General features: G+C 43.1%; 17 non-coding genes across 17 annotated transcripts; all 17 read right to left on the bottom strand.

Moving 5' to 3' along the window:
• Positions 1-1135: 1135 nt before the first annotated feature.
• On the bottom strand, positions 1136-1251 carry LOC135012077 (U5 spliceosomal RNA). The gene has a single exon (XR_010211090.1). It is a non-coding gene; the product is annotated as a U5 spliceosomal RNA (small nuclear RNA).
• A 275-nt stretch (positions 1252-1526) lies between these two features.
• LOC135012038 (U5 spliceosomal RNA) lies at positions 1527-1642 on the bottom strand. The gene has a single exon (XR_010211051.1). It is a non-coding gene; the product is annotated as a U5 spliceosomal RNA (small nuclear RNA).
• Positions 1643-14291: 12649 nt separating this feature from the next.
• On the bottom strand, positions 14292-14454 carry LOC135012011 (U1 spliceosomal RNA). Its single transcript, XR_010211028.1, has one exon. It is a non-coding gene; the product is annotated as a U1 spliceosomal RNA (small nuclear RNA).
• A 152-nt stretch (positions 14455-14606) lies between these two features.
• Positions 14607-14770, bottom strand: LOC135011795 (U1 spliceosomal RNA). The gene has a single exon (XR_010210839.1). It is a non-coding gene; the product is annotated as a U1 spliceosomal RNA (small nuclear RNA).
• A 674-nt stretch (positions 14771-15444) lies between these two features.
• On the bottom strand, positions 15445-15607 carry LOC135011868 (U1 spliceosomal RNA). The gene has a single exon (XR_010210907.1). It is a non-coding gene; the product is annotated as a U1 spliceosomal RNA (small nuclear RNA).
• A 149-nt stretch (positions 15608-15756) lies between these two features.
• LOC135011918 (U1 spliceosomal RNA) lies at positions 15757-15921 on the bottom strand. The gene has a single exon (XR_010210953.1). It is a non-coding gene; the product is annotated as a U1 spliceosomal RNA (small nuclear RNA).
• Positions 15922-16592: 671 nt separating this feature from the next.
• On the bottom strand, positions 16593-16755 carry LOC135011980 (U1 spliceosomal RNA). The gene has a single exon (XR_010211006.1). It is a non-coding gene; the product is annotated as a U1 spliceosomal RNA (small nuclear RNA).
• A 152-nt stretch (positions 16756-16907) lies between these two features.
• Positions 16908-17071, bottom strand: LOC135011797 (U1 spliceosomal RNA). Its single transcript, XR_010210841.1, has one exon. It is a non-coding gene; the product is annotated as a U1 spliceosomal RNA (small nuclear RNA).
• Positions 17072-17745: 674 nt separating this feature from the next.
• Positions 17746-17908, bottom strand: LOC135011838 (U1 spliceosomal RNA). Its single transcript, XR_010210879.1, has one exon. It is a non-coding gene; the product is annotated as a U1 spliceosomal RNA (small nuclear RNA).
• A 152-nt stretch (positions 17909-18060) lies between these two features.
• Positions 18061-18224, bottom strand: LOC135011758 (U1 spliceosomal RNA). Its single transcript, XR_010210804.1, has one exon. It is a non-coding gene; the product is annotated as a U1 spliceosomal RNA (small nuclear RNA).
• Positions 18225-18898: 674 nt separating this feature from the next.
• On the bottom strand, positions 18899-19061 carry LOC135011874 (U1 spliceosomal RNA). The gene has a single exon (XR_010210913.1). It is a non-coding gene; the product is annotated as a U1 spliceosomal RNA (small nuclear RNA).
• Positions 19062-19213: 152 nt separating this feature from the next.
• LOC135011759 (U1 spliceosomal RNA) lies at positions 19214-19377 on the bottom strand. Its single transcript, XR_010210805.1, has one exon. It is a non-coding gene; the product is annotated as a U1 spliceosomal RNA (small nuclear RNA).
• A 674-nt stretch (positions 19378-20051) lies between these two features.
• LOC135011869 (U1 spliceosomal RNA) lies at positions 20052-20214 on the bottom strand. The gene has a single exon (XR_010210908.1). It is a non-coding gene; the product is annotated as a U1 spliceosomal RNA (small nuclear RNA).
• Positions 20215-20363: 149 nt separating this feature from the next.
• Positions 20364-20528, bottom strand: LOC135011919 (U1 spliceosomal RNA). The gene has a single exon (XR_010210954.1). It is a non-coding gene; the product is annotated as a U1 spliceosomal RNA (small nuclear RNA).
• A 670-nt stretch (positions 20529-21198) lies between these two features.
• On the bottom strand, positions 21199-21361 carry LOC135011827 (U1 spliceosomal RNA). The gene has a single exon (XR_010210869.1). It is a non-coding gene; the product is annotated as a U1 spliceosomal RNA (small nuclear RNA).
• A 152-nt stretch (positions 21362-21513) lies between these two features.
• Positions 21514-21677, bottom strand: LOC135011789 (U1 spliceosomal RNA). The gene has a single exon (XR_010210834.1). It is a non-coding gene; the product is annotated as a U1 spliceosomal RNA (small nuclear RNA).
• A 972-nt stretch (positions 21678-22649) lies between these two features.
• LOC135011932 (U1 spliceosomal RNA) lies at positions 22650-22813 on the bottom strand. The gene has a single exon (XR_010210967.1). It is a non-coding gene; the product is annotated as a U1 spliceosomal RNA (small nuclear RNA).
• Between the last annotated feature and the right edge of the window lie 188 nt (positions 22814-23001).

Here is a 23001-nt window from a genome sequence, read left to right on the forward strand (position 1 = left end):
ATGGGGTATAGACGGGATCCGCAAGAGACATGGGCACTTTAAGACTTTCAAAGGGTGTGAACTGGCTCCTCCCTCTATGCCCCTCCTCCAGACTCCAGTTATAGGAACTGTGCCCAGGGAGACGGACATTTCGAGGAAAGGATTTATTGTTAAACTAAGGTGAGCATCTTACCAGCTCACACCTTAAACATGCCGCAGAACGTGGCATTCAACAGAACACAAGCCAACGGCATGAACAATTGCAGCAAAAAGCTGACCAGAACCATAACACAACATGTGTATAACCACAAGTAATAACTGCAGACACAGTATGGACTGGGACGGGTGCCCAGCATCCTCTACAGACTAAGAGAAAAGGATTTACCGGTAGGTATTAAAATCCTATTTTCTCATACGACCTAGAGGATGCTGGGGTCACATTAAGAACCATGGGGTTATACCAAAGCTCTTGAACGGGTGGGAGAGTGCGTACGACTCTGCAGCACCGAATGACCCAACTTAAGGTTATCATCAGCCAAGGTATCAAACTTGTAAAACTTAGCAAAAGTGTTTACTAAATAGCTGCTCGGCAAAGTTGCAATGCCGACACTCCCCGACCAGCTGCCAAGGATGAACCCACCTTTCTAGTAGAATGGGTCTTCACCTACTTCAGTAACGGCAATCCTGCCGTGGAACGAGCATGCTGAATCTTACCACAGATCCAGCGCATAATGGTCTGCATGGAAGCAGGACACCAAATCCTGTTGGGAGCATACAGGACAAACAGAGCCTCTGTTTTCCTAATCTGAACCGTTCTGGTGACATACATTTTCAAAGTTCTGACCACAGCCAGAGACTTTGACTCAACGAAGGTGTCAGTGGCCAAAGGCACCATGTGGAAAGATGAACCACCTTCGGCAGAAATTGTTGACGTGTCCTCAATTCTGCTCTATCTTCATGAAAGATCAAATAAAGGCTCTTGTGATACTGCATGGTTTGTACTGTTTTCCATGTGCTCCCAGACCTTTAAGCAAGTAGCATGGTCAAGAAAGTTCTGTTTGAAAAGAAACAACATTTACTGTCATTGTTATGCAAATAAACTTACATTAAAGCTAACAAGAAAGCACACTCGTTCTGTCTTTAAACTGATAAAAGAAACCCCAATAATATGGGGCATGCAAAAATTGAGATAAAACTCAGTTTTGCTCCTCTCCACGGAAATCTTTAATAAAAGGCGAAATATTTGTTAGTTCTGAAGAGAAACCAGAGCATGACCAAGATTCCACCTGTCGCCTGAGTGCCATCCCAGCAGTTCTCATTCAGCTGAAAGTGAGCACCCAATTTGAATGAAAGAAAGCAGATTTCTCACCAGGCTTCCCCTTGCTATAAACATGGTTTGTACTCTTTTCCATGTGCTCCCAGATCTTTCAAGCAATTAGTGTGGTCAAGAAAGTTCTGTTTGAAAAGAAACAAACATTTACTGTCATTTCTATGCAAATGAGCTTACATTAAAGCACACTCGTTCTATCTTTAAACCGATAAAATAAAACCCCAATAAGATGGGGCATGCAAAAATTGAGATAAAACTCAGTTTTGCTCCTCTCCACGGAAATCTTTAGTAAAAGGCGAAAGATTTGTTCGTTCTGAAGAGAAACCAGAACATGACCAAGATTCCACCTGTCGCCTGAGTGCCATGCCAGCAGTCCTCATTCAGCTCAAAGTGAGCACCCAATTTGAAAGAAAGAAAGCAGATTTCTCACCAGGCTTCCCCTTGCTATAAACATGGTTTGTACTCTTTTCCATGTGCTCCCAATGAAGCATGTTTAATTTAGTAATAGGTGAAAAACCATCCCTACAAAGGTGTTAATCAGATACTTGGCTTTGTGGACTCTTTTCAGAGAACAAATTTGTTAGCATAAAAATAAAGCCAGAAAATGAAGAGCTGTTTAATCACTCAATTGGATTTTTCTGCCAGCATATTTCTTTTTCTCTGCAACCCACTGCTAAATTGTGCTTCCTAGCTGTTTTTTTTATAAAATCACTTAATCAAATCTAACTGATTACATCAGAGTAGGCCAGGTACCCTACACCATAAGAGAGGGTTTGAAATTTTGACTTGTCTACTTAAATATCACCAAAATCTGATCACAAGGTCAATTACGTCCCTGGGTGGGATTGAACCACCAACTTTTTGGTTAATAGCCGTACACACTAACTGATTGCGCTACAGCGACACTTTGTGAAAGTACATACTGACAAAGGCTAATAAGCATTCATCTAGAACGTTTCCTAGAAAAACTTTAAATAGTCAATAATCTGGAGAGTTTTTGTAAGATGTTTCTTCCATCAACCAATGAAGAAACACATTGGTACTTTCCCATGATGAGTGAGTGCTTCAGGATCTCTTGCACTTACATGTGCAGCAGAGTACTGTAATGGAAGCATGCTGGGTCCATAACCCAGAGGTAGGCAGATTGAAATTATCCTCTGCTATATGCATTTTTTTTTTGTTAATTAAAGTAATCCAAAACTGGGATTGATATTTTTGCTCTTTTTATTTTACTTAAAGTACAATAACTTTTACCTTTTTAATTTGTTTTAATAGTATATAGACAGTATTGTTTTCTTTCAAAAATCCACTTAATTTTCTTTACCCGATTATTAAAATGGTAATTGACAAAAACAAACTACATTGTCACCAGAAGAGCAATACAAAATGTACAAGTGATATATTAAAATCATCTTTCCAGCTTGAATTTCAATGATGCATTGGGGCAACGATTTTGTGAGAAACATCTTACCCTTAAATAAAGATTTTCTTAATTCCTTACCTGTGTGCTAATTAGATATCACCTTTTTTTCACATTAAACAGACTTCCACATGAGAAAGCAGCAAGGATGCAGTGGCGTTAATGTTTCCTGGTGTCAACCTGTATTATTTCAGTAGATATTGAAATGAGGATGCATCTTGCTGCCTTTCCAATGAAGCAAGTTTAATTTAGTAATAGGTGAAAAACCATCCCTACAAAGATGTTAATCCGATACTTGGCTTTGTGGACACTTTTCAGAGAATAAATTAGTTAGCATAAAAATAAAGCCAGAAAATGAAGAGCTGTTTAATCACTCAATTGGATTTTTCTGCCAGCATATTTCATTTTCTCTGCAAACCACTGCTAAATTGTGCTTCCTAGCTGTTTTTTGATAAAATCACTTAATCAAATCTAACTCTGATTACATCAGAGTAGGCCAGGTACCCTACACCATAAGAGGGGGTTTGAAATTTTGACTTGTCTACTTAAAGATCACCAAAATCTGATGACAAGGTCAATAACATCCCTGGGTGGGATTGAACCACCAACCCTTTGGTTAATAACCAAACACACTAACCGATTGCACCACAGAGACACTTTGTAAAAGTACATACTGACAAAGGCTAATAAGCATTCATCTAGAACGTTTCCTAGAAAACTTTAAAAAGTCAATAATCTGGAGAGTTTTTGTAAGATGTTTCTTCCATCAACCAATGAAGAAACACATTGGTACTTTCCCATGATGAGTGAGTGCTTCAGAATCTCTTGCACTTACATGTGCAGCAGAGTACTGCAATGGAAGCATGCTGGGCCCCTTAACCCAGAGGTAGGCAGATTGAAACTATCCTCTGCTATATGCATTTTTTTTTTTGTTAATTAAAGTAATCCAAAACTGGGATTGATATTTTTGCTCTTTTATTTTTACTTAAAGTACAATAACTTTTACCATTTTAATTTGTTTTAATAGTATATTGACAGTATTGTTTTCTTTCAAAAATCCACTTAATTTTCTTTACCCTATTATTAAAATGGTAATTGACAAAAACAAACTACATTGTCACCAGAAGAGCAATACAAAATGTACAAGTGATATATTAAAATCATCTTTCCAGCTTGAATTTCAATGATGCATTGGGGCAACGATTTTGTGAGAAACATCTTCACCCTTAAATAAAGATTTTCTTAATTCCTTACCTGTGTGCTAATTAGATATCACCTTGTTTTCACATTAAACAGACTTCCACATGAGAAAGCAGCAAGGATGCAGTGGCGTTAATGTTTCCTGGTGTCAACCTGTATTATTTCAGTAGATATTGAAATGAGGATGCATCTTGCTGCCTTTCCAATAAAGCAAGTTTAATTTAGCAATAGGTGAAAAACCATCCCTACAAAGATGTTAATCAGATACTTGGCTTTGTGGACACTTTTCAGAGAACAAATTTGTTAGCATAAAAATAAAGCCAGAAAATGAAGAGCTGTTTAATCACTCAATTGGATTTTTTTGCCAGCATATTTCTTTTTCTCTGCAAACCGCTGCTAAATTGTGCTTCCTAGCTGTTTTTATAAAATCACTGAATCAAATCTAACTCTGATTACATCAGAGAAGGCCAGGTACCCTACACCATAACAGGGGTTTTTGAAATTTTGACTTGTCTACTTAAAGATCACCAAAATCTGATAACAAGGTCAATTACATCCCTGGGTGGGATTGAACCACCAACCTTTTGGTTAATAGCCGTACACACTAACTGATTGCGCCACAGCGACACTTTGCAAAAGTACATACTGACAAAGGCTAATAAGCATTCATCTAGAACGTTTCCTAGAAAAACTTTAAATAGTCAATAATCTGGAGAGTTTTTGTAAGATGTTTCTTCCATCAACCAATGAAGAAACACATTGGTACTTTCCCATGATGAGTGAGTACTTCAGGATCTCTTGCAATTACATGTGCAGCAGAGTACTGTAATGGAAGCATGCTGGGTCCATAGCCCAGATGTAGGCAGATTGAAACTATCCTCTGCTATATGCGTTTTTTTTTTGTTAATTAAAGTAATCCAAAACTGGGATTGATATTTTTGCTCTTTTATTTTTACTTAAAGTACAATAACTTTTACCATTTTCATTTGTTTTAATAGTATATTGACAGTATTGTTTTCTTTCAAAAATCCACTTAATTTTCTTTACCCGATTATTAAAATGGTAATTGACAAAAACAAACTACATTGTCACCAGAAGAGCAATACAAAATGTACAAGTGATATATTAAAATCATCTTTCCAGCTTGAATTTCAATGATGCATTGGGGCAACGATTTTGTGAGAAACATCTTCACCCTTAAATAAAGATTTTCTTAATTCCTTACCTGTGTGCTAATTAGATATCACCTTGTTTTCACATTAAACAGACTTCCACATGAGAAAGCAGCAAGGATGCAGTGGCGTTAATGTTTCCTGGTGTCAACCTGTATTATTTCAGTAGATATTCAAATGAGGATGCATCTTGCTGCCTTTCCAATGAAGCAAGTTTAATTTAGTAATAGGTGAAAAACCATCCCTACAAATGTGTTAATCAGAAACTTGGCTTTGTGGACACTTTTCAGAGAACAAATTTGTTAGCATAAAAATAAAGCCAGAAAATGAAGAGCTGTTTAATCACTCAATTGGATTTTTTTGCCAGCATATTTCTTTTTCTCAGCAACCCACTGCTAAATTGTGCTTCCTAGCTGTTTTTATAAAATCACTGAATCAAATCTAACTCTGATTACATTAGAGAAGGCCAGGTACCCTACACCATAAGAGGGGGTTTGAAATTTTGACTTGTCTACATAAAGATCACCAAAATCTGATAACAAGGTCAATTACATCCCTGGGTGGGATTGAACCACCAACCTTTTGGTTAATAGCCTTACACAGTAACTGATTGCGCCACAGCAACACTTTGTAAAAGTCCGTACTGACAAAGGCTAATAAGCATTCATCTAGAACGATTCCTAGAAACATTTTAAAAAGTCAATAATGTGGAGAGTTTTTGTAAGATGTTTCTTCCATCAACCAATGAAGAAACACATTGGTACTTTCCCATGATGAGTGAGTGCTTCAGGATCTCTTGCACTTACATGTGCAGCAGAGTACTGTAATGGAAGCATGCTGGGTCCATAACCCAGAGGTAGGCAGATTGAAACTATCCTCTGCTATATGCATTTTTTTTTGTTAATTAAAGTAATCCAAAACTGGGATTGATATTTTTGCTCTTTTATTTTTACTTAAAGTACAATAACTTTTACCATTTTAATTTGTTTTAATAGTATATTGACAGTATTGTTTTCTTTCAAAAATCCAATTAATTTTCTTTACCCGATTATTAAAATGGTAATTGACAAAAACAAACTACATTGTCACCAGAAGAGCAATACAAAATGTACAAATGATATATTAAAATCATCTTTCCAGCTTGAATTTAAATGATGCATTGGGGCAACGATTTTGTGAGAAACATCTTCACCCTTAAATAAAGATTTTCTTAATTCCTTACCTGTGTGCTAATTAGATATCACCTTGTTTTCACATTAAACAGACTTCCACATGAGAAAGCAGCAAGGATGCAGTGGCGTTAATGTTTCCTGGTGTCAACCTGTATTATTTCAGTAGATATTGAAATGAGGATGCATCTTGTTGCCTTTCCAATGAAGCAAGTTTAATTTAGTAATAGGTGAAAAACCATCCCTACAAAGATGTTAATCAGATACTTGGCTTTGTGGACACTTTTCAGAGAACAAATTTGTTAGCATAAAAATAAAGCCAGAAAATGAAGAGCTATTTAATCACTCAATTGGATTTTTTTGCCAGCATATTTCTTTTTCTCTGCAACCCACTGCTAAATTGTGCTTCCTAGCTGTTTTTATAAAATCACTGAATCAAATCTAACTCTGATTACATCAGAGAAGGCCAGGTACCCTACACCATAACAGGGGTTTTCGAAATTTTGACTTGTCTACATAAAGATCACCAAAATCTGATAACGAGGTCAATTACGTCCCTGGGTGGGATTGAACCACCAACCTTTTGGTTAATAGCCTTACACAGTAACTGATTGCACCACAGCAACACTTTGCAAAAGTCCATACTGACAAAGGCTAATAAGCATTCATCTAGAACGATTCCTAGAAACATTTTAAAAAGTCAATAATGTGGAGAGTTTTTGTAAGATGTTTCTTCCATCAACCAATGAAGAAACACATTGGTACTTTCCCATGATGAGTGAGTGCTTCAGGATCTCTTGCACTTACATGTGCAGCAGAGTACTGTAATGGAAGCATGCTGGGTCCATAACCCAGAGGTAGGCAGATTGAAACTATCCTCTGCTATATGCATTTTTTTTTGTTAATTAAAGTAATCCAAAACTGGGATTGATATTTTTGCTCTTTTATTTTTACTTAAAGTACAATAACTTTTACCATTTTAATTTGTTTTAATAGTATATTGACAATACTGTTTTCTTTCAAAAATCCACTTAATTTTCTTTACCCGATTATTAAAATGGTAATTGACAAAAACAAACTACATTATCACCAGAAGAGCAATATAAAATGTTCAAGTAATATATTAAAATCATCTTTCCAGCTTGGATTTCAATGATGCATTGGGGCAACGATTTTGTGAGAAACATCTTCACCCTTAAATAAAGATTTTCTTAATTCCTTACCTGTGTGCTAATTAGATATCACCTTGTTTTCACATTAAACAGACTTCCACATGAGAAAACAGCAAAGATGCAGTGGCGTTAATGTTTCATGGTGTCAACCTGTATTATTTCCGTAGATATTGAAATGAGGATGCATCTTGCTGCCTTTCCAATGAAGCAAGTTTAATTTAGTAATAGGTGAAAAACCATCCCTACAAAGATGTTAATCAGATACTTGGCTTTGTGGACACTTTTCAGAGAACAAATTTGTTATCATAAAAATAAAGCCAGAAAATGAAGAGCTGTTTAATCACTCAATTGGATTTTTCTGCCAGCATTTTTCTTTTTCTCTGCAACTCACTGCTAAATTGTGCTTCCTAGCTGTTTTTTTTATAAAATCACTTAATCAAATCTAACTCTGATTACATCAGAGAAGGCCAGGTACCCTACACCATAAGAGGGGGTTTGCAATTTTGACTTGTCTACTTAAATATCACCAAAATCTGATCACAAGGTCAATCACGTCCCTGGGTGGGATTGAACCACCAACCTTTTGATTAATAGCTGAACACACTAACCGATTGCGCCACAGAGACACTTTGCAAAAAGTAAATACTGACAAAGACTAATAAGCATTCATCTAGAACGTTTCCTAGAAAAACTTTAAAAAGTCAATAATCTGGAGAGTTTTTGTAAGATGTTTCTTCCAGCAACCAATGAAGAAACACATTGGTACTTTCGCATGATGAGTGAGTGCTTCAGGATCTCTTGCACTTACATGTGCAGCAGAGTACTGTAATGGAAGCATGCTGGGTCCATAACCCAGAGGTAGGCAGATTGAAACTATCCTTTGCTATATGCATATTTTTTTGTTCATTAAAGTAATCCAAAACTGGGATTGATATTTTAGCTTTTATTTTTACTTAAAGTACAATAACTTTTACCATTTTAATTTGTTTTAATAGTATATTGACAGTATTGTTTTCTTTCAAAAATCCACTTAATTTTCTTTACCCTATTATTAAAATGGTAATTGACAAAAACAAACTACATTGTCACCAGAAGAGCAATACAAAATGTACAAGTGATATATTAAAATCATCTTTCCAGCTTGAATTTCAATGATGCATTGGGGCAACGATTTTGTGAGAAACATCTTCACCCTTAAATAAAGATTTTCTTAATTCCTTACCTGTGTGCTAATTAGATATCACCTTGTTTTCACATTAAACAGACTTCCACATGAGAAAGCAGCAAGGATGCAGTGGCGTTAATGTTTCCTGGTGTCAACCTGTATTATTTCAGTAGATATTGAAATGAGGATGCATCTTGCTGCCTTTCCAATGAAGCAAGTTTAATTTAGTAATAGGTGAAAAACCATCCCTACAAAGATGTTAATCAGATATTTGGCTTTGTGGACACTTTTCAGAGAACAAATTTGTTAGCATAAAAGTAAAGCCAGAAAATGAAGAGCTGTTTAATCACTCAATTGGATTTTTTTGCCAGCATATTTCTTTTTCTCTGCAAACCACTGCTAAATTGTGCTTCCTAGCTGTTTTTATAAAATCACTGAATCAAATCTAACTCTGATTACATCAGAGAAGGCCAGGTACCCTACACCATAAGAGGGGTTTTTGAAATTTTGACTTGTCTACTTAAAGATCACCAAAATCTGATAACAAGGTCAATTACGTCCCTGGGTGGGATTGAACCACCAACCTTTTGGTTAATAGCCTTACACACTAACTGATTGCGCCACAGCGACACTTTGCAAAAGTATATACTGACAAAGGCTGATAAGCATTCATCTAGAACGTTTCCAAGAAAAACTTTAAATAGTCAATAATCTGGAGAGTTTTTGTAAGATGTTTCTTCCATCAACCAATGAAGAAACACATTGGTACTTTCCCATGATGAGTGAGTGCTTCAGGATCTCTTGCAATTACATGTGCAGCAGAGTACTGTAATGGAAGCATGCTGGGTCCATAGCCCAGAGGTAGGCAGATTGAAACTATCCTCTGCTATATGCATTTTTTTTTGTTAATTAAAGTAATCCAAAACTGGGATTGATATTTTTGCTCTTTTATTTTTACTTAAAGTACAATAACTTTTACCATTTTAATTTGTTTTAATAGTATATTGACAGTATTGTTTTCTTTCAAAAATCCACTTAATTTTCTTTACCCGATTATTAAAATGGTAATTGACAAAAATAAACTGATGAGGATACTACTGCAGTCTTTGTTTCGTCTGTACCCGCTGAAAGAGCAGCAAAAGTTGGAGATCTTGATGGGACAGTTGAAAGGGCTTGCACTTAGAGAGGTTACTTCCTGGCCTACTGAAGAGAAGAAGACTGTGGACCAGATCCTCAACAGGCTTGCTACCACATTTGACACAAGGACAGTGTCAGAACTTAAAATGCACTTCTTTGCTCGAAAGCAACAACCAGGAGAGTCACTACGGGGCTATGCCCTCAGCTTTCAGGAAGCACTCAGAGATGTTCAGCAAGCAGACCCTGAGGAAGTGCATGACAAAGAGAAAATGTTATTGGACCAGTTCACTGAAGTTGCAAGGGGCGAATTTGTAAAAACTCAGCTGCGACTATTGAGATTGCAGAAGCCTGGAAGCACATTCCTGGATTTTAAAGAGGCTGCGATTAAAGTTCTAGGCTCCAGTCTTACTTCAGGGGCTGTTCCACAAGAGTCTATTCCAGAGATGCCACGGTATCAAGAGAATTCTGATGCCCAGGAGTCAAGTTTTAAAGGAGCTACTTACCCACCTACAGTAAAAGGAGTGACAGTGCCATGTTCAAAGACATGCATATTTGACTCTTCTAGTGAGTTACGAAGTCTGCTGGCTGAACTGACACGTGGTGTGACAGAGATGCGCAGAGACCTGCAGATTCTGAAGAGACAGCAGGCACTGCTCCATGAAGAAATGGAATGGTGCCAGGAGAGGAGACCACTGAACAGTTCCCAATGGGACCTACATAGAAACAGGGAGACACTTTTTTCCAACCACTTTGCCTCCCAAAGGCGACCCATTTTTCAAAGCTGTGAAGGAAGCGGACAAATTAAGAGAGAATTTGAGCAGCCAGATCATTTAAACTCCAAATTCATGTGGTTAACCCGTTATGTTAGCCAATGCCCGGTGGTTCAAGTTTGCATCAATGGAGTCTCAATGCCCGCTCTCTTAGACACTGGATCACAAGTGACCACAATACAAGCAACACAGTTTGAGCAGCATTGGACTGAGGAACAGATGTTTCCGTCAACTTCCACATTGATAAACCCGATTGCAAGCAATGGGCACTGCATCCCTTGCAAAGGATACTGGGAAGCTGAAATTCAAATCGGACGAACAGTGCTACCACAGCAAGGCTTCATCATCACCACTGCCCAAGATGATGGATTGCCTCCAGTGATAGTGGGCATGAATGTGTTGCGGAACTGCTGTGAGGAGCTCGTAGCAGCACTCCAAGGAGAGTTTCAAACTGACAAGCTCCAGGAGAAACAAGGCCTTCAACCTGGGATAGCCAAACAAAAGGGAAGAATGATAACAGAATTATCTGTAAGAGAGGAACATGAAAAAAATAAGGCCAGCCAAATAATGATAGAAATGCCCATCTCCAGTGTCCAGATTATCCGAAAGAATGCTTCAATGTTAGGCATGAATAATATAGCATCCAGTTCTAGAAACTGTGAGCAACCTATTCAAGGAACCAGTTTTGACCACCTGCAAGATAAAAGTCAGATGATAAGACACCTCAAAGCCTTACTGAAGATTGGGAAATACCTGACCAAGCGACAAAGGCAAGAATCCTCGCCAGAACTCCTGAAGTTGTTGAGACAGCGAGAAAGGCTGTTTGAAGAGAAAGGACAGTTGGTTCGATGTAGTGTGGATCCTAATACTCATTACAAGTCAGGTCACCCTGGGTGCAAAAGGATGGAAACAAGCATCTGGAAAAAGTTCTTTTGGGTTGAAATGAGGGAAGACATCAAGAGATGGTGCCGAAACTGTCCAACCTGTTCTGTAAGAAGAACCTTGCTGCCTCTTTCTCTCCAGAATCCATTGTCCCAAACCAGCTGTGATACTGAATCCCAAGATGGAATGGAAGAGGCTCATAAAATGTATTTACAGCAGACTAAGGTGGTTTGTCACCGACAAGGAGGCAAGAAGACTAGGGCTTGCAAAACAGAAAACCACCATAGTCAGCTGCAGTTTTGTACAGCATGTCCCAAAGACAGTTTAGAAAGAGTTCAATACTCATCCATGGCAGGGGGGTTGAGGTTTCCTAGACAAACTTTTCAAGACCATATACTGTCCAGATTTCAACCGATTGCTCCAGGAGCATGTGTTAATGTACTATAGCACAAAAGGAATTATACCTATCAGATACTGATGTTAAAAATGTTGATAAATGTTAATGTTTCAGACATAATCTGTGTTCACTAATGAATGTGACTGGATATAGTGAGAAGTTTATATAGGGATAAAACCAAAATGCGTGAGGACACGCATGTTTTGGGGGGGGGCACGTGTGATATCCCATAACAACAAGGACATTTTTGACAACAGTGTAGTTGCCTGTGCCATTTTAAATAAAGTTTATTTAAAAGAAAATTGAACAGCAGTTTGAGAAGTCAGTTGGAGCCATGGTGAGGAAAGAGCTGGCGACGCCATTACGCAGAGATGAGCAGCTGAGAGAGGGGAGACAAATAAGCTGAAAATTGCATGAGAGAGTAAGCAGTAGTGCAAAATACAGCAGTGGAAGTGCAGCAATTAACAAGTAAGAACGCCATGACACTCTCAGCCAAGAGAGTGCACAGCAAGTGTCAGAGACAGGAGAGTATAAAGCCTTTATACCAATGCTGACTGGCCTACATCTGAGGGGAAACTGCCTCAGAAACATCTATTGACTGGGTGAGATAAATCCATATTTATACTGAAACCTACTCCACTGCAAAGGACATTATCCTATATTTACTATACCTATGCAGCGATTTACATGGGAAGCAGCTCCAGTTTGTTTTAAACAATCATCTTTACTACACAGAGCTACAATATTTTGTTCACAGCTAAAGGAGACAATAGCTGCATATAACTATGTAACAACATAACCGGGCCCCAACGTGCACATAGAGACTCCCTGCAGTGACACCAATGTTATCTTGGACTTAAATATTGTCTGCATAAGTTGATTTCTATTACTAAGCAACATAGTATTAATCTCAGATTTAGTTATATTACCATTTGTGTAATGACTTAAAGTGTATATGGTGTCTGTGTTTAAGTTGCTTGAATCAAATCTTTCCCTTCCCTACTGTAATCAGTTCCTTTTCTGAGTTATGTGGTAAACCATTTATTCTTTCATACAAAGCCCTGCCTGCCTTTCTTTGTGTCTGGGGAAACCTTGCCTCTCTGCCAGGAATAGAGAAGAGCTGCTGCTGAAGGAGGAATAGTCCATCAAGGTATCCCTGACCTGTTCCACATAGTTTACACACTTGTTATACCGGGGTGTTACATTGTGTGTGACTGACCTTAGGAAGAAACCGGAGCCTCCGCTGCAGTGACCCAGCAACCAGGGCACGGGAGTATACAGTGCCGCTGGGAGTGATGAAGCTGCAGTAAAGATGTCTATTAGACCTAGCCTGCTGCAGCCCTTGTAGATTCTCATAAAAAAAGTTCTTCTTTTCTTGTCAAAATTAATAGCTAAGAATAGGCTGCTTGAGGCAGGCCCCTGTTAAGTGGCCTGCTACTGAAGGCAACAACTACAAACTGAGCTCCCTGTTCATGGAAGCGGGGTTATAGAGGAGAATGCGCTGAGCATCTTGGGAACAGTCAAAAGCTTTGAGCCGGTTGGTGCCTCAGATCAAGATCCTACTCTACACCCCAATGTGAATCCTTGTGGAGTCCAGTGTACCCCACAGAAGAAATTAATGTGTCACACCCATTGGCAGCAACCTTAGAATAGCTGCTGATGGGCACAATTGAGAAAGGAAGGGGGGGGACACATTTGAATCCAGCACATAGATGCAATTCAAATATGTAATTTGAACCTTCCTATTTTAAAATATAATGGATGAACCTCACCCTGTGAGAACAATCTTCATGATATAGAGATCTCATATGCAAAATAAGTATGAGTTGGGATAGGGCTGGGGAGGGTGGCTGCTCGGGCAGCCCCTCCCCCGTCAAGTTAAGGAGATTCAACTGAGGAAGCACAAGGGAACTCTCGTCTGGGGACAACAACTGCAGGGAGACCACATCTTTTCAGATGAACATGGGAGGGCGGAAGGCTGCCTAATACTGAAGCACCATCAAATATCAAACCATATGCAATAACTAGTACAAGCATTCCTGGGGGAAGGTCTGCAGGAGACGAATTTGCATACGGTGATGTCATCCAAGCAGTGGGCCAAAGTTGGCTGGAACCCTCATCTGCATATGAAAAGAGAAAAGGGTTATGCAGGGCATGGCGGCATTTTGCGGCGCTTGGATGACCCCTAGTTCGCATTAAACACCTCCACCCTCCTTCGGTGTGGGGCTCATGTTGACTATGCCCCAGCCCCTGAAGCATTCAAGCTGATTTCTTGCAGCAGCTGGGCACTGTAACAGCTCCAGAGCTGCTCTGTAAGGCAAATAAAAGGGTGTGGGCCCTGCAGCACTACCTGTAGTTCGCATTGTGCGTTGGAAGGCACAAAGTAAGCAGACGGGAGAAGTCAGGATAGTGCGCAAGGGCATAGAAGGGAGCGGCTCAAGAAAAGAGAAGTGGAAACAGACAGCAAACTAGGCTGGAGAGAGACCTGAGACAAAGAGATCTGAATTATACGAGAGCCGACCAGGGGAAACACAAATTATGCAGTCAAGTTTCCCACATTTGGGGAAATCGCAGGGGCAGCACAGCCAGAGTGCAATGGGTGAGCCTTGCCCTTGGAGAAGCACCTTCAAGATCATAGTATCTCACCTGGCAGGTAAATAGGAGTTGGGCTAGAGCTGGGGAGGGTCGCTGCTCGGGCACCCCCCTGTCAAGTGAAGGAGATCCAACTGAGGCAGCACAATGGAACTCTCGAAAGAAGAACAAGGCTAGAGGAAGATCTGAGACAAAGAAATCTGACTTTTACCAGAGCTGACCAGCGGAAAACACAAACACAGTCCCCCACTACCACAAATAATGCAGGCGAGTTTCCCACATTTGGGGAAATCACAGGGGTCAGCATACCCAGAATGCAATGAATGAACCTCACCCTGGGTGAACAATCTTCATGACCATGGTGTCTCCTATGCAAAATAAGTATGATTTGGGATAGGGCTGGGGAGGGCCGCTGCTCAGGCACATCTCTGTCAAGTAAAGGAAATTCAACTGAGGCAGCACAAGGGAACTCTCATCTGGGGACAACAACTGCAGGGAGAACACATATTTTCAGATGAACATGGGAGGGCAGAAGGCTGCCTAATACTGAAGCACCCCCAAACAACAAACCAAATGCAACAACTAGTGCAAGCATTCCTGGGGGAAGGCCTGCAGCAGATGGATTTGCATATGGTGATGTTATCCAAGCAGTGGGTCAAAGTTGGCTTCAACCCTCATCTGCATATGAAAAGAGAAAAGGGGCGTGCAGGGCATGGCGGCCTTTTGCGGTGCTTGGATGACCCCTAGATCGCATTAAACACCCCCACCCTCCTTTGGTGTGGGGCTCATGTTGGCCATGCCCCATCCCATGAAGCATTCAAGCTGATTTCTTGCAGCAGCTGGGCACTGTAACAGCTCCAGAGCTGCTCTGTAAGGCAAGTCAAAGGGTGTGGGCCCTGCAGCACTACCTGTAGTTCGCATTGTGCGTTGGAAGGCACAAAGTAAGCAGAAAGGAGGAGAAGTCAGGATAGTGCGCAAGGGCATAGAAGGGAGCGGCTCAAGAAAAGAGAAGTGGAAACAGACAGCAAACTAGGCTGGAGAGAGACCTGAGACAAAGAGATCTGAATTATACGAGACCTGACCAGGGGAAACACAAATTATGCAGTCAAGTTTCCCACATTTGGGGAAATCGCAGGGGCAGCACACCCAGAGTGCAATGGGTGAGCCTTGCCCTGGGAGAAGCACCTTCATGATCATAGTATCTCACCTGGCAGGTAAGTAGGAGTTGGGCTAGAGCTGGGGAGGGTCGCTGCTCGGGCACCCCCCTGTCAAGTGAAGGAGATCCAACTGAGGCAGCACAAGGAAACTCTCGAAAGAAGAACAAGGCTAGAGGAAGATCTGAAACAAAGAAATCTGACTTTTACCAGAGATCAGAGGAAAACACAAACACAGTCCCCCACTACCAACAAATAAAGCAGTCACGTTTCCCACATTTGGGGAAATCACAGGGGTCAGCATACCCAGAATGCAATGAATGAACCTCACCCTGGGAGAGTAATCTTCATGACCATGGTATCTCCTATGCAAAATAAGTATGATTTGGGATAGGGCTGGGGAGGGCCGCTGCTCATGCACATCTCTGTCAAGTAAAGGAGATTCAACTGAGGCAGCACAAGGGAACTCTCATCTGGGGACAACAACTGCAGGGAGAACACATATTTTCAGATGAACATGGGAGGGCAGAAGGCTGCCTAATACTGAAGCACCCCCAAACAACAAACCAAATGCAACAACTAGTGCAAGCATTCCTGGGGGAAGTTCTGCAGAAGACGGATTTGCATACGGTGATGTCATCCAAGCAGTGGGTCAAAGTTGGCTTCAACCCTCATCTGCATATGAAAAGAGAAAAGGGGCGTGCAGGGCATGGCGGCCTTTTGCGGTGCTTGGATGACAACTAGTTCACATTAAACACCTCCACCCTCCTTCGGTGTGGGGCTCATGTTGACTATGCCCCAGCCCCTGAAGCATTCAAGCTGATTTCTTGCAGCAGCTGGGCACTGTAACAGCTCCAGAGCTGCTCTGTAAGGCAAATAAAAGGGTGTGGGCCCTGCAGCACTACCTGTAGTTCGCATTGTGCGTTGGAAGGCACAAAGTAAGCAGACGGGAGAAGTCAGGATAGTGCGCAAGGGCATAGAAGGGAGCGGCTCAAGAAAAGAGAAGTGGAAACAGACAGCAAACTAGGCTGGAGAGAGACCTGAGACAAAGAGATCTGAATTATACGAGAGCCGACCAGGGGAAACACAAATTATGCAGTCAAGTTTCCCACATTTGGGGAAATCGCAGGGGCAGCACAGCCAGAGTGCAATGGGTGAGCCTTGCCCTGGGAGAAGCACCTTCAAGATCATAGTATCTCACCTGGCAGGTAAATAGGAGTTGGGCTAGAGCTGGGGAGGGTCGCTGCTCGGGCACCCCCCTGTCAAGTGAAGGAGATCCAACTGAGGCAGCACAATGGAACTCTCGAAAGAAGAACAAGGCTAGAGGAAGATCTGAGACAAAGAAATCTGACTTTTACCAGAGCTGACCAGCGGAAAACACAAACACAGTCCCCCACTACCACAAATAATGCAGGCGAGTTTCCCACATTTGGGGAAATCACAGGGGTCAGCATACCCAGAATGCAATGAATGAACCTCACCCTGGGTGAACAATCTTCATGACCATGGTGTCTCCTATGCAAAATAAGTATGATTTGGGATAGGGCTGGGGAGGGCCGCTGCTCAGGCACATCTCTGTCAAGTAAAGGAAATTCAACTGAGGCAGCACAAGGGAACTCTCATCTGGGGACAACAACTGCAGGGAGAACACATATTTTCAGATGAACATGGGAGGGCAGAAGGCTGCCTAATACTGAAGCACCCCCAAACAACAAACCAAATGCAACAACTAGTGCAAGCATTCCTGGGGGAAGGCCTGCAGCAGATGGATTTGCATATGGTGATGTTATCCAAGCAGTGGGTCAAAGTTGGCTTCAACCCTCATCTGCATATGAAAAGAGAAAAGGGGCGTGCAGGGCATGGCGGCCTTTTGCGCTGCTTGGATGACCCCTAGATCGCATTAAACACCCCCACCCTCCTTTGGTGTGGGGCTCATGTTGGCCATGCCCCATCCCATGAAGCATTCAAGCTGATTTCTTGCAGCAGCTGGGCACTGTAACAGCTCCAGAGCTGCTCTGTAAGGCAAGTAAAAGGGTGTGGGCCCTGCAGCACTACCTGTAGTTTGCATTGTGCATTGGAAGGCACAAAGTAAGCAGACGGGAGGAGAAGTCAGGATAGTGCACAAGGGTATAGAAGGGAGGGGCTCAAGAAAAGAGAAGTGGAAACAGACAGCAAACTAGGCTGGAGAGAGACCTGAGACAAAGAGATCTGAATTATACGAGAGCCGACCAGGGGAAACACAAATTATGCAGTCAAGTTTCCCACATTTGGGGAAATTGCAGGGGCAGCACACCCAGAGTGCAATGGGTGAGCCTTGCCCTGGGAGAAGCACCTTCATGATCATAGTATCTCACCTGGCAGGTAAGTAGGAGTTGGGCTAGAGCTGGGGAGGGTCGCTGCTCGGGCACCCCCCTGTCAAGTGAAGGAGATCCAACTGAGGCAGCACAAAGGAACTCTCGAAAGAAGAACAAGGCTAGAGGAAGATCTGAGACAAAGAAATCTGACTTTTACCAGAGCTGACCAGAGGAAAGCACAAACACAGTCCACCACTACCACAAATAATGCAGTCGAGTTTCCCACATTTGGGGAAATCACAGGGGTCAGCATACCCAGAGTGCAATGAATGAACCGCACCCTGGGAGAACAATCTTCATAACAATGGTATCTCCTATGCAAAATAAGTATGATTTGGGATATGGCTGGGGAGGGCCGCTGCTCAGGCACATCTCTGTCAAGTAAAGGAGATTCAACTGAGGCAGCACAAGGGAACTCTCATCTGGGGACAACAACTGCAGGGAGAACACATATTTTCAGATGAACATGGGAGGGCAGAAGGCTGCCTAATACTGAAGCACCCCCAAACAACAAACCAAATGCAACAACTAGTGCAAGCATTCCTGGGGGAAGGCCTGCAGCAGATAGATTTGCATATGGTGATGTCATCCAAGCAGTGGGTCAAAGTTGGCTTCAACCCTCGTCTGCATATGAAAAGAGAAAAGGGGCGTGCAGGGCATGGTGGCCTTTTGCGGCACTTGGCTGACCCCTAGTTTGCATTAAACACCTCCACCCTCCTTCGGTGTGGGGCTCATGTTGGCTATGCCCCAGCCCCTGAAGCATTCAAGCTGATTTCTTGCAGCAGCTGGGCACTGTAACAGCTCCAGAGCTGCTCTGTAAGGCAAGTAAAAGGGTGTGGGCCCTGCAGCACTACCTGTAGTTCGCATTGTGCGTTGGAAGGCACAAAGTAAGCAGAAAGGAGGAGAAGTCAGGATAGTGCGCAAGGGCATAGAAGGGAGCGGCTCAAGAAAAGAGAAGTGGAAACAGACAGCAAACTAGGCTGGAGAGAGACCTGAGACAAAGATATCTGAATTATACGAGAACTGACCAGGGGAAACACAAATTATGCAGTCAAGTTTCCCACATTTGGGGAAATCGCAGGAGCAGCACACCCAGAGTGCAATGGGTGAGCCTTGCCCTTGGAGAAGCACCTTCATGATCATAGTATCTCACCTGGCAGGTAAGTAGGAGTTGGGCTAGAGCTGGGGAGGGTCGCTGCTCGGGCACCCCCCTGTCAAGTGAAGGAGATCCAACTGAGGCAGCACAAAGGAACTCTCGAAAGAAGAACAAGGCTAGAGGAAGATCTGAGACAAAGAAATCTGACTTTTACCAGAGCTGACCAGAGGAAAGCACAAACACAGTCCACCACTACCACAAATAATGCAGTCGAGTTTCCCACATTTGGGGAAATCACAGGGGTCAGCATACCCAGAGTGCAATGAATGAACCGCACCCTGGGAGAACAATCTTCATAACAATGGTATCTCCTATGCAAAATAAGTATGATTTGGGATATGGCTGGGGAGGGCCGCTGCTCAGGCACATCTCTGTCAAGTAAAGGAGATTCAACTGAGGCAGCACAAGGGAACTCTCATCTGGGGACAACAACTGCAGGGAGAACACATATTTTCAGATGAACATGGGAGGGCAGAAGGCTGCCTAATACTGAAGCACCCCCAAACAACAAACCAAATGCAACAACTAGTGCAAGCATTCCTGGGGGAAGGCCTGCAGCAGATAGATTTGCATATGGTGATGTCATCCAAGCAGTGGGTCAAAGTTGGCTTCAACCCTCGTCTGCATATGAAAAGAGAAAAGGGGCGTGCAGGGCATGGTGGCCTTTTGCAGCACTTGGCTGACCCCTAGTTTGCATTAAACACCTCCACCCTCCTTCGGTGTGGGGCTCATGTTGGCTATGCCCCAGCCCCTGAAGCATTCAAGCTGATTTCTTGCAGCAGCTGGGCACTGTAACAGCTCCAGAGCTGCTCTGTAAGGCAAGTAAAAGGGTGTGGGCCCTGCAGCACTACCTGTAGTTCGCATTGTGCGTTGGAAGGCACAAAGTAAGCAGAAAGGAGGAGAAGTCAGGATAGTGCGCAAGGGCATAGAAGGGAGCGGCTCAAGAAAAGAGAAGTGGAAACAGACAGCAAACTAGGCTGGAGAGAGACCTGAGACAAAGAGATCTGAATTATACGAGACCTGACCAGGGGAAACACAAATTATGCAGTCAAGTTTCCCACATTTGGGGAAATCGCAGGGGCAGCACACCCAGAGTGCAATGGGTGAGCCTTGCCCTGGGAGAAGCACCTTCATGATCATAGTATCTCACCTGGCAGGTAAGTAGGAGTTGGGCTAGAGCTGGGGAGGGTCGCTGCTCGGGCACCCCCCTGTCAAGTGAAGGAGATCCAACTGAGGCAGCACAAGGAAACTCTCGAAAGAAGAACAAGGCTAGAGGAAGATCTGAAACAAAGAAATCTGACTTTTACCAGAGATCAGAGGAAAACACAAACACAGTCCCCCACTACCAACAAATAAAGCAGTCACGTTTCCCACATTTGGGGAAATCACAGGGGTCAGCATACCCAGAATGCAATGAATGAACCTCACCCTGGGAGAGTAATCTTCATGACCATGGTATCTCCTATGCAAAATAAGTATGATTTGGGATAGGGCTGGGGAGGGCCGCTGCTCATGCACATCTCTGTCAAGTAAAGGAGATTCAACTGAGGCAGCACAAGGGAACTCTCATCTGGGGACAACAACTGCAGGGAGAACACATATTTTCAGATGAACATGGGAGGGCAGAAGGCTGCCTAATACTGAAGCACCCCCAAACAACAAACCAAATGCAACAACTAGTGCAAGCATTCCTGGGGGAAGTTCTGCAGAAGACGGATTTGCATACGGTGATGTCATCCAAGCAGTGGGTCAAAGTTGGCTTCAACCCTCATCTGCATATGAAAAGAGAAAAGGGGCGTGCAGGGCATGGCGGCCTTTTGCGGTGCTTGGATGACCCCTAGTTCGCATTAAACACCCCACCCTCCTTTGGTGTGGGGCTCATGTTGGCCATGCCCCATCCCCTGAAGCATTCAAGCTGATTTATTGCAGCAGCTGGGCACTGTAACAGCTCCAGAGCAGCTCTGAACGGCAAGTAAAAGGGTGTGGGCCCTGCAGCACTACCTGTAGTTTGCATTGTGCATTGGAAGGCACAAAGTAAGCAGACGGGAGAAGTCAGGATAGTGCGCAAGGGCATAGAAGGGAGCGGCTCAAGAAAAGAGAAGTTGAAACAGACAGCAAACTAGGCTGGAGAGAGACCTGAGACAAAGAGATCTGAATTATACGAGAGCCGACCAGGGGAAACACAAATTATGCAGTCAAGTTTCCCACATTTGGGGAAATCGCAGGAGCAGCACACCCAGAGTGCAATGGGTGAGCCTTGCCCTGGGAGAAGCACCTACATGATCATAGTATCTCACCTGCCAGGTAAGTAGAAGTTGGGCTAGAGCTGGGGAGGGTCGCTGCTCGGGTACCCCCCTGTCAAGTGAAGGAGATCCAACTGAGGCAGCACAAGGGAACTCTCGAAAGAAGAACAAGGCTAAAGGAAGATCTGAGACAAAGAAATCTGACTTTTACCAGAGCTGACCAGAGGAAAGCACAAACACAGTCCCCCACTACCACAAATAAAGCAGTCGAGATTCCCACATTTGGGGAAATCACAGGGGTCAGCATACCCAGAATGCAATGAATGAACCTCACCGTGGGAGAACAATCTTCATGACCATGGTATCTCCTATGCAAAATAAGTATGATTTGGGATAGGGCTGGGGAGGGCCGCTGCTCAGGCACATCTCTGTCAAGTAAAGGAGATTCAACTGAGGCAGCACAAGGGAACTCTCATCTGGGGACAACAACTGCAGGGAGAACACATATTTTCAGATGAACATGGGAGGGCAGAAGGCTGCCTAATACTGAAGCACCCCCAAACAACAAACCAAATGCATCAACTAGTGCAAGCATTCCTGGGGGAAGGCCTGCAGCAGATGGATTTGCATACGGTGATGTCATCCAAGCAGTGGGTCAAAGTTGGCTTCAACCCTCGTCTGCATATGAAAAGAGAAAAGGGGCGTGCAGGGCATGGCGGCCTTTTGCGGCGCTTGGATGACCCCTAGTTCGCATTAAACACCTCCACCCTCCTTCGGTGTGGGGCTCATGTTGGCTATGCCCCAGCCCCTGAAGCATTCAAGCTGATTTCTTGCAGCAGCTGGGCACTGTAACAGCTCCAGAGCTGCTCTGTACGGCAAGTAAAAGGGTGTGGGCCCTGCAGCACTACCTGTAGTTTGCATTGTGCATTGGAAGGCACAAAGTAAGCAGACAGGAGGAGAAGTCAGGATAGTGCACAAGGGTATAAAAGGGAGGGGCTCATGAAAAAAGAAGTGGAAACAGACAGCAAACTAGGCTGGAGAGAGACCTGAGACAAAGAGATCTGAATTATACGAGAGCCGACCAGGGGAAACACAAATTATGCAGTCAAGCTTCCCACATTTGGGGAAATCAGAGTGCAATGGGTGAGCCTTGCCCTGGGAGAAGATCCTTCATGATCATAGTATCTCACCTGGCAAGTAAGTAGGAGTTGGGCTAGAGCTGGGGAGGGTCGCTGCTCGGGCACCCCCCTGTCAAGTTAAAGAGATCCAACTGAGGCAGCACAAGGGAACTCTCGAAAGAAGAACAAGGCTAGAGGAAGATCTGAGACAAATAAATCTGACTTTTACCAGAGCTGACCAGAGGAAAGCACAAACACAGTCCCCCACTACCACAAATAATGCAGTCGAGTTTCCCACATTTGGGGAAATCACAGGGGTCAGCATACCCAGAATGCAATGAATGAACCTCACCCTGGGAGAACAATCTTCATGACCATGGTATCTCCTATGCAAAATAAGTATGATTTGGGATAGGGCTGGGGAGGGCCGCTGCTCAGGCACATCTCTGTCAAGTAAAGGAGATTCAACTGAGGCAGCACAAGGGAACTCTCATCTGGGGACAACAACTGCAGGGAGAACACATATTTTCAGATGAACATGGGAGGGCAGAAGGCTGCCTAATACTGAAGCACCCCCAAACAACAAACCAA

The sequence above is a fragment of the Pseudophryne corroboree genome, unplaced genomic scaffold, assembly GCF_028390025.1.
Source record: "Pseudophryne corroboree isolate aPseCor3 unplaced genomic scaffold, aPseCor3.hap2 scaffold_251, whole genome shotgun sequence".
In the NCBI taxonomy this organism is placed as follows: domain Eukaryota; kingdom Metazoa; phylum Chordata; class Amphibia; order Anura; family Myobatrachidae; genus Pseudophryne; species Pseudophryne corroboree.